At 37.3% G+C, this 13748-nt stretch overlaps 1 protein-coding gene across 1 annotated transcript in view; it reads left to right on the forward strand.

The window, feature by feature from the left end:
* The window catches only part of grid1b (glutamate receptor, ionotropic, delta 1b), a 741339-nt gene that overhangs the window by 669578 nt on the left and 58013 nt on the right, over positions 1–13748 (forward strand).

The raw sequence follows: 13748 nt of genomic DNA on the forward strand, positions 1-13748 counted from the left end.
TGTTTTTGAAGCCATAAACTGTTTGGGTCCATCCATCATTTAAAAGAAAGAGTAATATAAATTGCAGGAGAGGAAACAGTCTGCTGGTAATGAAGATTTAATCACCCTGCATCCCAACCTGAATTATGAACCCACTGTATCACATTATAGCCATTAGGATCCACTGTGCCACAGCCATTTACTCCCTGCCCGCACACACACTGGCTCCCCCTCATACAAAGCGCATTTATTAGCTATAATGAAAGGAAAGGACAGCTAATGGTACGTCAAGTGTACTCAGTCCTGTTGTTGTTCATTATTAGAGCACCAGCTTTAGTCTTCTAAGCAGCGCCGCCCAAGAAGAGATTAATGTAGCCAACTGCATTTCCACCCTGCTATGGAGACAAACAGCGAGCCGTGCTGTTAATTTGACATATGTCACGGTTTGAAAGCAGAGGCAAATACATTTCCTGGCTAAACGAGGAAACCCTTTGGAGGTTAAAGAAGGCCGGAAAGTTTCAAGTGAGTTCTTCAGTGGTACCCTGCTCGCTTGTGTCTTAATAGCTTTTCTCTAAATGTTTCTATTAATTAGCTCTGTATGAAAATCTAGTAGGCTAACTACCAAGACAGACCAAAATGTTGTGCCACATTCACTAACATCACTAACACTCTTTCTAACATACTTTTGTTTAGGCTACTTCTGACAGCAGGACAAATTGATGAGGGAAAAAATATAATTTAGATGACCTTGCACATTTGTTTTGACACATGTAGTGTAGATAGGCTTAGGCTGTTGCAATGTATTGAAAACAGTTCTAAGGCTATTCCAGATTGTACCTCATTTTGGCAGTCCTTGAGTATATTTTTGGAAGAATCTGTACTTTACTTGTTTTTATATTTCTGTCAACTTTTACTTTTACTCCACTACATTCCCCACATAAAATGTATACTTTTACTCCGATACATTTCCCCAAAGCATTTTTGTTATTTACTACAAAATAAATTAAGAAGACTGCAAGCAAGCAATTTAAATTTTCTGTGTTGCATCCATTGCCATAGCAGCTAACACGTGATAGCTGCTGCATGCTGCACAGAGCGGGACACTCTAAAACAGATTTAAAACCAACCCGATCACACATAAATGCGTATAAATAGTACGAGTGTGCAATGTCGTGGAATGTATACGCCAAAACTCATTTTGGTGGTCATATGATACGCTGTTTTTCGCGTGCATATGATACGCACTTTATGGCGTATATATGACACGCTCTTGGGTAGGTTTAGGGTGGTGGGGCGTATATGACATGCTCTTGGGTAGGTCTAGGGTGGTGGGGTGGGGGGTTCGTATGTATAATATGCCATAAAATGCGTGTCATATGCACGCGAAAAACAGCGTGCCATAGACACGCCAAAATGAGTTTTGGCGTATACATTCCACGACATTGCACACTCGTACTATTTATACTATTTATAAAACATAGAAAACAAAATGCTATGTTGTCCACTACAGTACATGTTTTCCTATCACTATAAAGTAACTAATCTGTTGACTAGATGTTGTATTAATGCCATCGAGGCTGAGAGGATGCTAACATTTGTAGGGGAGAGCGGGGCACAACCTAACACTTTTTGACTTTCTCAGTTTGTGTAAATCCACTTGGTGTTCAGAGTATTTATTTTTTTGCAATTATGTGGTTTTGTTTCATTATAAATTGTATACTTTTTTAGCCCTATAATGGCTAAAATATCCTATATGGATTATATATCTGATATAATCTAAAAATATCCAAAACAAACTAAAAATACACTTTTTTAAATAAAATAATTGCATTTTTTTATCATAAAAAATACACACATTTTTGAGTTTGACTAAATACAGCTATACAGCACTGTTAAAACATAATAATTAATAATTTCGGAACATTTACTCTCAGTCCTAATTTACTAATTTTATTTTCTCATGGTTTTTAAAAGAATTCATAAAAGTATAGCATATCATAGCATATTTCTGAAAGGGACTCATTGTAATGCAGATTTATTAACTACCTGCGCGACTGGGATTTAAACCGTGGGTTGTGTTTTCTGCAGTTAGATCAACATTAAAGAACGATCTCAACTGTTAAATAAAAAATATAATATTAAAATAATATCATATTTGTCTTATTTTAAATAAACACGAAAAACAGATATGAAAAAAAACTTAAGAAAGAAATGTACTTTTTCTATGGTTAAATGTTCAGTAATATCTTCCAAATATTATTATTTTTAATTCTGGTGCATTCTTTTCTCTATATAGTGTTGATATGGCAACTAGTTAATAAACAAAGTTTCATCCTGGCATGTGTGGAAAGTGTTAAACCATGCGTTACAATTAACCCCGTGTTGGGTTGTGTATAATACGAAAAATATAATTTTTTACTTAAGTACAATAGATATCACATACTTTTCAAAACTTTTACTCAAGTAATATTCTAAACACTGACTTTTACCAAAGTCAGTTTCTGGAAAGATGTCTACACTTTTACTCAAGTATGGCTTTTGAGCATTTTATACATCACTGCTTGTAACTAGGGTTGGGTATCGAACTCTGTACTTTTAAGGGCAACGTCGGTACTACCGAGTACTGATTCACATTAAATAAATCTGTGCCACATTTCAGTATAGTGACTAATGTCGGGGAAAATTATACCGCCAAAACACTATTTAAATACAAATGAATGGCGCAGATGCACGTTTTTTTAATTTACCTCAAACATGCACTGAATAGCGTGTGACGATCGTGTTTCTATCTCTGCCATCTCATACGAGGACGGGAATGCTTGAGCATCATCTCCAGAGCCACTCTGAGAGTTACTTCATTAGCATTTTACCATTTAATTTGTGAAAAACTACCATCAACTCAAAAGTCTTCACGACAACAAGTCAAAATAAATGTTCACCTGACAAATATTTTAGTTTTGTATAGTAGAATTTAGTTATATCTCAATGTAAAAATAAGACATTATCAAAACTTTATTTACTTGTTGGTGTCACAACTTTCCTTCCTTTAATTCAATGAAGTACCAAAATTATCAATAAAAATGCTAAATCTAAATAAATAGAGGCTATTTATAACCGTTTGTGTACTGTGTAATTGTAAGCATATTACTGTATTGTCATTCGCTTTGCAACATTCCAACATGCTATGTATGATTGTTCAGTCACTTCGAAAGAAACTGTCTACATACAGTAAGCTTCGTTTTGAAACAGCGCTGTTATTTTAATTTCCTCTTATTTCCATGCGCCACACCATTACATGCAACTATATCCTCATTTACTTTTCCATTTTCTCTCTTCTTTTCATATTGTTGGCAGTGTCTACAGTTTAGAGTAATTGAGATCTCATTTCATTATGTAATTTTCAGCAGTCTGTGTTACTGTACTACTTTAGAATCAAAGGCTGATTGGAGGAACAAAAAAAAAAACTTGACAATGTGATTGTACAATGCAGAGCTATTACTAAAATTGGTCAAAAGTGTGTCAGAATAGGTATAATGCGATTATGGAGGTCTAAAATCAAAGCCCTGTCCTAATAGTTAAAATGCATCCATATATATATATATATATATATATATATATATATATATATATATATATATATATATATATATATATATATATATATATATATATATATATATATATATATATATATATATATGTGTGTGTGTGTGTGTGTGTGTGTGTGTGTGTGTGTGTGTGTGTGTGTGTGGCAAGAATGTGACAAGAACTCTGTTTAGAACAACTCTGTCAGAAAATATTATTCTTGACAATGTCAGATAACTTTGATAGAAAGGTATGTAATGGATAACTATCAACCAATCAGCTGTCAGCTGTTACATTTAAGTACACAATTAGATAACATTTTAGGTCAACCAAATACCAAGCAATGCTTCATTTTGTTCAGTTTGTGGTGTAAAAGGTCACATTAGCAATTAAAGAACATACACTTAGGGTGCGTTCACACTTGTCATGTTTGGTTCGATTAAAACGAACCCTGGTGCGGTTGCTCGGTTAGTACGGTTCATTTGAACATATGTGAACGCTGCCATCCGAACCCTGGTGCGCACCAAACAAGCGGACCGAGACCGCTAAAAAGATGGGTCTCGGTCCGCTTCCAAACGAACTCTGGTGCGGTTCGATTGATATATGAACGCAACACGGACCAAAGACATGTAAACGGACCAAAAACCGGACGTAATGTCACAAGATGCGACGCATAATGCAGCTGATTTGGCGACGCGGAAAGATCGGTGTATCCAAAATGAGTAACTTTAACATTAGAGGGCAAACGTGGAGCAACGAGGAAGAGCCTCATCAATATTTGGTCAGACGAGCATGTTTCGAAAATGCTAGAAAAAACACACAAAAAGCATACCTGGCTCTTCTCATCAAAGTTCCTGTGTTGCCCATTATTAGCAGGTGCAGACGACAGCGGCCGTCTCTGTTCTGCACAACGGAGGAAATCCTGCTGCTGTTTTGAATGTTGTGAACATTTTATGAGCTCTTCATGAGTTCTCAGCGGGTAAAAATAATGCCACATGTACACGCATAAAATGATCGCGTTTAATCAGCAAACAGCGTTGTTTTGAACATTTCATGAGCTCTTCATGAGTTCTCTGGTAAGAAATAATGCCAAATGTGTTACACGCATAAAATTATCGCGTTTAATCCAGCACACAGCGTTGTTTTGAATGTTTTGAACATTTCATGAGCTCTTCATGAGTTCTCTGGTAAAAAATAATACCATGTACACGCATAAAATGCCCGCGCGTGTAATCCGCACACAGCATTGTTTTGAATGTTCGGTAAACGAGCTCCTACGTCATATAAGCCGACCAATCAGGTTGTGAGCGTCTCCCTGTGCCTTTGGTTCGGTAACTTTAGGTTCGCTGTTAAAAATGCCCGTGTGAACGCTAAGCGGACCAGGACTATTATGTTTGTTTTTGTTTTTTGGTCCGGACCAAACAAACCAAACGAACCGAACTACAAGTGTGAACGCACCCTTAAGCAAAACATGGTCAGGTCAGTGTCTGAATATTTTTTTGTCGCAAACTTTTATCAGTTTTACTGGTTAAGTAAATGAAAAATACATGAAATATTAATTTGAGCCAAAATATTTGAGCTCTTTTACCCTTAAATGCATACCTCGGGTCTTTAGCGACCCGGAAGCGTCTAGGGTGGCCATTTCCATAACACCAAAAAGAAACAGATAGATACTGTATGTGCAACACAACAGATTACTGAGATCACAGTAACATCACAGAAACATATTGATTATATTATTTAATCTTTATTCAACTTCAACAGATTTCACACTAATTTAACTCTAGTAATGGTGTCAAATGTGCCAAAATGGCAGCACCACAAGGTGGTGATTAAAACTCAGTGTTTGTTGGGTCAGCTATTCTGTCTACTGCTTTTCCTCCGAGATCTTACAGCTGCCATTTAAGATATGCTAATTATAAGGTTGTGTGATATGTATTGTCTACGATAATATCGTAATTGTTGTTTTATAGCTGTGGAGGCTGACATTATCAAGCAAAAATCAGAGAGTGTAGCCTATGGATGTTGGCAAAATGCAATATATGGGGACAAAAATTAGTTTTTATCTTATATTTCTATATGATACCGTTTCATCAGAACAATTGCTGTTGTAGCATTGAGTTTATACATCGGTTCAATAAAAAAGAGTTCATATTGTGAGTTACATGTATGGTCTATTTGGCCAGCAAAGATAGTTTCAAACAAAGCTGCAACAGAACCGGTGTGTCTCAGAGCAACACGCAGAGGCATTTAGTTCCTCAATTCATCAGCTGTTTGAATAAGTCATTTTAATGTCTCAATGACTCATTTATTAACGCAGTGACTTGCTGCCTCTTGTTGGTTTTAGTTTAATATTTAAAGTATAATTTAATTAAAAATAATGATAATTTCAAAAAGAATTTCAAACATCTTAGCAATAGTGTAATTGCAATGAAAATACATCTAAATGCTGCTGGTAAAGGTCTGTAGTGCCCTATTGTTCTAATTTAATTTCCTGGTTAAAATGTAAGAATTTAACAAAGGATAATGCATACATCTAATAATGTTAGCAAAACTTAAAATGCCCTTCCGTTTAAGGCTGCAAATGAAAACAGTTCATTTGTGTCACTGCTGTGAACTATCCACCTCACAGAATAGACTATGAAAAGCTGTCCACAACAAACCAGTCAAGATACCAGCACAAAAACACATTCAGCAAAATGTTGTCTAATTATTGTTATCAACAAAATCCCAGAAAATATTGAGATTTTTTGTCAATATCGCACAGCCCTAACTAATCACGATATAAACAAAGCCCAGATAAGCTTCTGAAGCTCTGGCTTGGTCCCAGTCACATATCAGGCCAGACTTTGCCACCAAACAAAAGCGTAGCTAACATCTGTTCTTGCTATTGAATTAACAAGCTATTAGATGTCCTGGTACCATGAATACAGCAAACAAAAACACAGATGGTCCTGGAGCTGAGTGAAATGTCACTCTGTATCATGGAACAAGACATGGAATGTCACTGACTTCACTTGACTTGACCTACACTCACCTATAAATACAAGTATTTTATAAACATGATCATTTCAATTTCCTAAATATGCTGTATAAATATGACAGCGTTAGTGACGATGTCTTATTTGTTTTTGGTTTGGTTTCATGGTCATGTTTTCTTTTCTTTTGAAATTCTCGTAGCCATGTTTCCTGTTTGTCATGTGATTCACTTGCCATCACCTGATTATATCTTGTGCTTCCCCAGTCTTATGTGTCATGAGGGTTGTTCGAGATGAACTACACTAGCCTGCCTACATCTGACAAGATATTTGAATATAATATAGATATATTAAAATATAGATATATTAAGGGACTTAAAGCAACAGCCACTGATGGAACGGCAACAGCGACTGGAAGTAAACAGTTAACTGCCGTAGCCAAAGAACGCAAAAATCACTAAGCAACAATAAAGAGACGGCGTAATGGATCATTTAACATCATTTGACAAAATACAAAGAAACAAGTAATTTAAAAAGCACGGAAATGGTTGCTTTTGGCATTAAATTATAAACAGATACAATTAAAATGCCACATAACTATATTTACTAATCTAATCTGTCACGTATTAATGACTACGGCAAATCAGCTGTTCTCCCGTAGTAGACGGTTACAGTAGAACGTCAAGAAGTAGCAGTTAAAGTTGCGTATGCACAATAGAATGCCAGAACGCCGTTCCATCAGTGGCTGTTGCTTAAAGTCCCTATTGAGTAGTACAGAGACGGCCATCAGGTCGGACACTTTGTGCTTTCCGGTGTGTGCTGAACCAATACCATTCATGGCAGACCACGCCATTTTTTTTTCTCCCAAATATAAGCAATAGGTTAACCAGAATGTTTTCTTCCAAACTTTTTGTTTTATACAATAAGAATATATATTACTAGATAGCATAATCTTAATTATGTTAAGAAGAAAAACAAAAAAACAAAACAAAAACCACATTGTCCTTGTCATCACAGAATCTAACCAATGAGAATAAATTGTGTCACCTTAAAATCACATGTGATGGCACATAAGATCGTAAGGCGGCTGGAGGGGCGGACACATTTTCTAAACAGAAGGCTTTGCTTTTTTCAAGCGGTAGCCAATCCTTGTTGCACCACATGAAGTCGAACAAGCCTATGTTCATATAGAGGTTATGCACGTTATGTCAACGTCGAACGGGGTGACTGCATTGGTTTACAGTGCATTGCTTTACAGCGTGAATGCGCAAAAAACACAACAAAACTACAAAAACAGCTAAAACTTGAAATAGCTTTGAGATTAACTCTGCCGTGCAAAGGTAAAGGGCTGTAACTTCGTTTTTGGTCGAAAATTCATTTTTTGGGGGATTGTTGGGACATTCAAGACCTCCTTTATCATGTGGATAAATATTGTTAGTCAATTCCATTGTTTTTTCAAGAAAATTATGGATTGTCTTAACAGTAACATCCAAAAAGCCCAGGAGAAACCAAGGCAGAACACCGTAACAGCAGTTACCGCTCTTTGCCTTTGTTTTAGAACGCTCAAACTGAGTTACGGTACTCTGCCTTTGTTTAGTCTTCCGTCAAAATTAAAGGTGCACTATGCAACTTTCCGTCCACTGGAGGGCGCCTATTCAAAACAAATGTGTAGTTTGATGACGCAAAGTGTGAGCGCAGCATCTTGGGAGATGTGGTCTTCACATCACAGCCGGTGGAAAATGGGACTTGGGCAGAAATCACGTTCATGCATGCGGTTATTAACGTGACTGTAGTGTAAAGCAGAGCAGGACCGAGTGTTGTGGACCTGAGCACAGCTGCTGGAGCGATTGTTAAACAAATACCCGCCTCGCGAATACCGGGACTTTTATTATGACGGGACGGGACACAGTCGACGGTCGCCTACACTGATCCGCTCTTCCGATTATGATTTTGAGGTAATGCAGCTCTGTTTATCATATTAGATACATTTAAGTGTGTTTAAAATGATTTTATGACGTTACTCCGTGCGTTCACTTGTTCACACTGCTAAGAGTAAAGAGCTCCTGCCAAATAAAAGCCGAAACCGAGGGTAGCGCAGATATGACGCGATTGACAGGCGACTCCCTCAAACGCTTTGCTGAAACGTCCCTGTCCTTAGTTAAAATAGCAATTTTCTCACAATTTACAAATAGTTGGAAACATCTGGGATATTGTAGGTACTCAACTGACCAAAATATATAACACCGGCCTAGTGTTTTTTTGATATTTTACTGCAAAAATACTACATAGTGCACCTTTAAGTTACGGTGCTGGCATGTAGTTATGGTGTCCCACCTTTGTTTTACTCTCTATTAAAGTTTGCCGCGTTTAAGTCACGGCTAGCCTGTTTACTGTCATACAACTTTTAATAATGCAGAATATTCATTCAGTGCGCCTGTCAGACATATGGGGCTGCCCACTGCACGAGTGTGTACTCGAATGCCGTGACAGCGTGCAATCACACATATACAGTAGCCTACAGTTTGCAATTATATCCATGTCCTACCTTTTCTTGTAAACCCGATAAAATCCATGGCAATGAACAGTTTATACCTTTAGTTTAAACTGATAAACTACTTTTACTCATGTTTCTGCTATTAACTCCAGTCATGCAGCAGCTCTTTTGCCAATTGGTCTTACTGAGGGGCGTATTCCAGCAGGAAAGTGACGTCAAGGCATACAAAACAATTCGAAACAATTCAACACTCATTAGTGATGGGATAAACTAAGCATTCAAAACGACACATTCTGTGACCTCCTACTGGGCAATGCTACAAAAACTCAGGCCATGCATAAAAATACTTTTTACAAACTCATTGTTTATTGAAAGTCAAATCAATCAAATGCAATTAACTAACCATCTAATAAGACTAAATATCAAGTGAGTAATGTGTTATTTTATCAATCATGTTTTGTTTGTTCCATGGATGGCTCAGCTAAACGGGGCAATATTAACTACTATTAACTACTATTATACTTTTTTAATTATACTAATGTCTCATTAAAACATATAGAAATGTACAATATCAGGGATCAAGTAAAACCCATATTGTTTAATGGTTTGCCTCCGAGGGTTTCATGGGCTCTCAGAGATAGCCACCCAGTGGTAATCCATTGGAATGTCTAAAAAATTTATGTATAAAGCATTGTTTACTAAAATCATGTGACTTTGGCAGTTTGATATGTGTTCCGAATCACTGTTTTGAAACAAAAGATTTGTAAAGTTATACGTTTCATGAAGGATTGTTTTTCGAAAGAGCTCATTACTAGTTTCCATGTGCCAGGGCTGTTCATAGTCAAGTTTTGTTAATGATTTGTTTCAAGTTTTGGATTTTCTTAATACTTTGTTTCATGTTTTTGAATCTTTACACACCATAAATTAACTGCATTTGGGTTCTCTTCCCATCATCTTCGTCTGTTTCCATGTCAGCACTTTTTACAGAGGGTGGGATGGACACGGTTCTGCAGCCTGCGTGCTAATAATTGATTACTTGTTTTAGCTTTGAATGGCAGCACTGACTCAGCACGTTAAAATAACAAGAAAAAAAGGCTTGTCCCACTAAATCTAGCCGTCGTAGTATAGTCATAATCTGTCTTAGTCATAGTTCACAATTTAAAATTCTCGTTTTATACAACACAGACTGGCAAATACCAATGGATGTCCACACAGTCCTGTTTGCTTTTATCCAGCCATTTATTATTTAAAAACTTTTATCCCAAAGTCCTCGAGGTCTCAGCAAATAGATAAATGTTTGTCTAGTCTGGGGTCAAGACTGATAAGACATCAAATAGAAGATGAAGGATATGCTTTTGTTTGTTCTTTGGGTCTCTTGAGCCCCTGGATAAGACGGCCATCTATCAAGTCTTCAATTTCATTTGTCATCTGAGAGAAAACTTTAGCAGAAAGCTGAAAAAAACGGACAGTATTTGATGAATTGGTGGCCTCCTCATCCTCGTCTGTGCTCTTTCAGATCATCACTCTAAGCAGAGCTGTGACATACACAGACAGGGTGAAGCGTCACCAGACACTTGTGTTTAACACTGCTGTCTACAGGAAGCACCCAAGTATTTTAAGCCATATGTCGGGTAAAGCTCATATGCAGGGACAAAGCTTAATGACTCATTTTCTAAACAGCCACTTGAACTTCACCAAACAATGAGTTTTGCTGTGTCAGTGTTTGGATAGAACCACAATGTTTACACTGTTCAGAGTAATCAACATATTAATCACTTATATTTGTCGCTGCACATTATGGTGTGTGTTTGGAATAATTCTGTGATGTAGCTTTAACCTGTAGAGGTTGCGCCGCCGATACCACCTTGTTTTTGTTTATTTTCTCTTTATCGGTGCAAAAGAACTCAGTCAATTTTGGTCATACGGACAAGTGTTATACACAGTGTTGGGAACGTTACTTAAAAAAAGTAATTAGTTATATTTACTCACTACTTGTTCCAAAAATTAACTGAGATAGTAAATTAATTACTCTATAATAAAAGTAACGCCTAACCATGGAAAGTAACTTTGCGTTACTGTTAAAAAAAAAAAAAAATCATGAATAAATCATAATAAATCAAGCCCCAATCATAATGTATCTAGTAATAAATCATATAATTTAGATTTTTTTAACCAGTTTCCACAAGTCAGTTGAAATGAGTAAATGAGACTATATTTAGACTCAATATTTATTGCCAGTGTTAGTAAAGTTATGTGTTACACTTTTGTTAAATGTTCAAATTAGGGCTGTCAAAGTTAACGCGTTAATAACGCCGTTAAATCCGTCTCAACTATCAACAACAGCAGCATGTCCTCAACTATATATCCAGGTAATATTTTGTTAAATTCTGTCTTGGTGATAAGAGTTTGCGGTGGAGAAAAACCTAGTTCTGGTTGCTTTAATGTCGTCGCTCTGTCCTTTTTTTGGTTGCGGAGCTCATGTTATCAATTGCGTTCACCAACATGGAGAGACTCTTCCTGGGAACGTAACATAAACATTCTTACCTTTTACCTCAACGAGGGAAAAGTAGCACTTATACTTACAGTTTGCAAAAGCTACCTTTAAAGTCATTGGACATGCCATCGCTCTGACTCCTGGTCGCATGTGCGCATGTGTCTACCCAAGCCAATCATTAATCATCATCAGTTGTTGTTGTCTTCCACCCACCTATCAAAATTAGTTATGTGTACAACAACCACCCCCCAACACGCACACACACTCTCTCTCACTCTCTCTCTCTCTCTCTCTCTCTCTCTCTCTCTCTCTCTCTCTCTCTCTCTCTCTCTCTCTCTCTCTCTCTCTCTCTCTCTCTCTCTCTCTCTCTCTCTCTCTCTCTCTCTCTCTGACTCACACTCACACTCACACTCACACACACACACACACACACACGCTTCAGTGAGCTCAATTATAGTAACGCTGAATTTTATTATCAGTAACGGTAATGCCGTAACGGGGAAAACAGTCATTCGTTTGATTACTTGTTACTGAAAAAAATTAACGCCGTTAGGAACGCCATGTATCATTAACACCGTTATTCCCATCACTGGTTATACATCACTATAATCTGTTAAGTGTCTACTTTTATTGGTGTACACTCACAATAAAAACAAATTGCTGTGCTTTTTGCAAAATAGAGAAAGCCAATATGATGGCCATCTCTCTCAATGAAGTCCATTCTGTTACTTGTCAGAAAATGAACTGTAACTTAGTGAATACTTGTCACTAAAATATGAGATATGTCTAAAGAATTGTTGAAATGTCAGGTTTTAAATAATGTAAATCATATTGAAAAACGCATATTATCGGTTTGTGTAGTCTGTTTGAAAACAGATAGATGTCAGTCGTAGTTCTGATGTGGTCCATGCATGCACTCCCTGCCCCCATCAAGTTTAGTGAGATTTTTGTACTTTACATCGTTTTGAAACGCGGTGAGGAATAATCCTGTAATTGTTCACCAAAAGCATGTTTTGAACCCGCACATGGGAGATGGGAGATCACGCTCAGAGCTCAGCTCATTCAGCTCATTTATCTCACTCGTGCAGTTAGTGCTCAGTGCTGTGATACTCGCGCGGTGACTCACTCATTATATTGAACAGACACGTTCAGTTTTTAATTGTAGTGTCTTCTCCAACTCAGTCACAGTATTAATCAAGTAGGTGGCTTTGGGAATGGCCTCACAGGGCAGGGAAGCATTTTGGGAATTGTAGTCTTTTATCCCCATGAGAAAAAAATACATCTTCTGTCTTTCCTCAGTCTAGAAGGCACCAAATTCAAAAATAATTTCAAATTTCTACTACATTGATGACCCAGTTTAAATACAGATTCATCTCCCCAGCGCTGAAGTTCCCCTTTAATTACTTTTATAGTAATTATTTTGTTTGTATTAAGCCATTACAACCTATTCAGGCATTTTGGATTGCTCATCAACCCCACATTCATCCCACTTTACATTAAAACCCATTATTTGAAGTATTTCTTGTAAACAAACAAACACAAATGCATATTACTGGTGCCTTATGCGAAATAGATTGTGAAATAGAAGCTGACGTGACAGGTGCATTTTGCATTTACTTCTGATCGTGACCTTATGTGGATTTCAGTCATTTAATCTAACATAAAATATATTTTTAGAAATCCAATTTAGTTTTTCTGCCATTTTGACAGCCCCAATATTATGTAAGGGCACACCCCTAGATAGTTCCTTAGAAGATGCTACACTTCTAATGGAGTGTGCTCTTACTCCTATATGGGAAGCCATTCCTACACGCCTTTCGACAAAGCGATAGCATCTGTATTCTAATGGGAATGGTGCTGCTTAGTGACCAAGTTACACCTGTTGTGATGACCAAAGCAGACCCAAATCTGGGAGGATTTACACCACTGGCCTGAGTGATGGCCATAAATCAGTCCAGACTGGACACAGCAGCTGCAGCCTCTCTTGCTCCAGCAATTCACGTTGTTGTGGTAATAGGGAATGTAATCTGGTGTAGGTGTGCAGAATCAAGTATTAGCCAGGGAAGCAAATATTAGCCAGGGAAGGAAGGAGCAGTCAGTGGTCGATATAATTCAGTTCACAGATGAGTCGGTGGAGAGATACCCATCATGTCTCTGCTAACTCGACCTGTAATCCCCATGATCGAAGCAGCCGCTCCACCTCTATGTCATCTTCTCT

This window comes from Pseudorasbora parva, chromosome 21 (genome assembly GCF_024679245.1).
Source record: "Pseudorasbora parva isolate DD20220531a chromosome 21, ASM2467924v1, whole genome shotgun sequence".
NCBI lineage: Eukaryota > Metazoa > Chordata > Actinopteri > Cypriniformes > Gobionidae > Pseudorasbora > Pseudorasbora parva.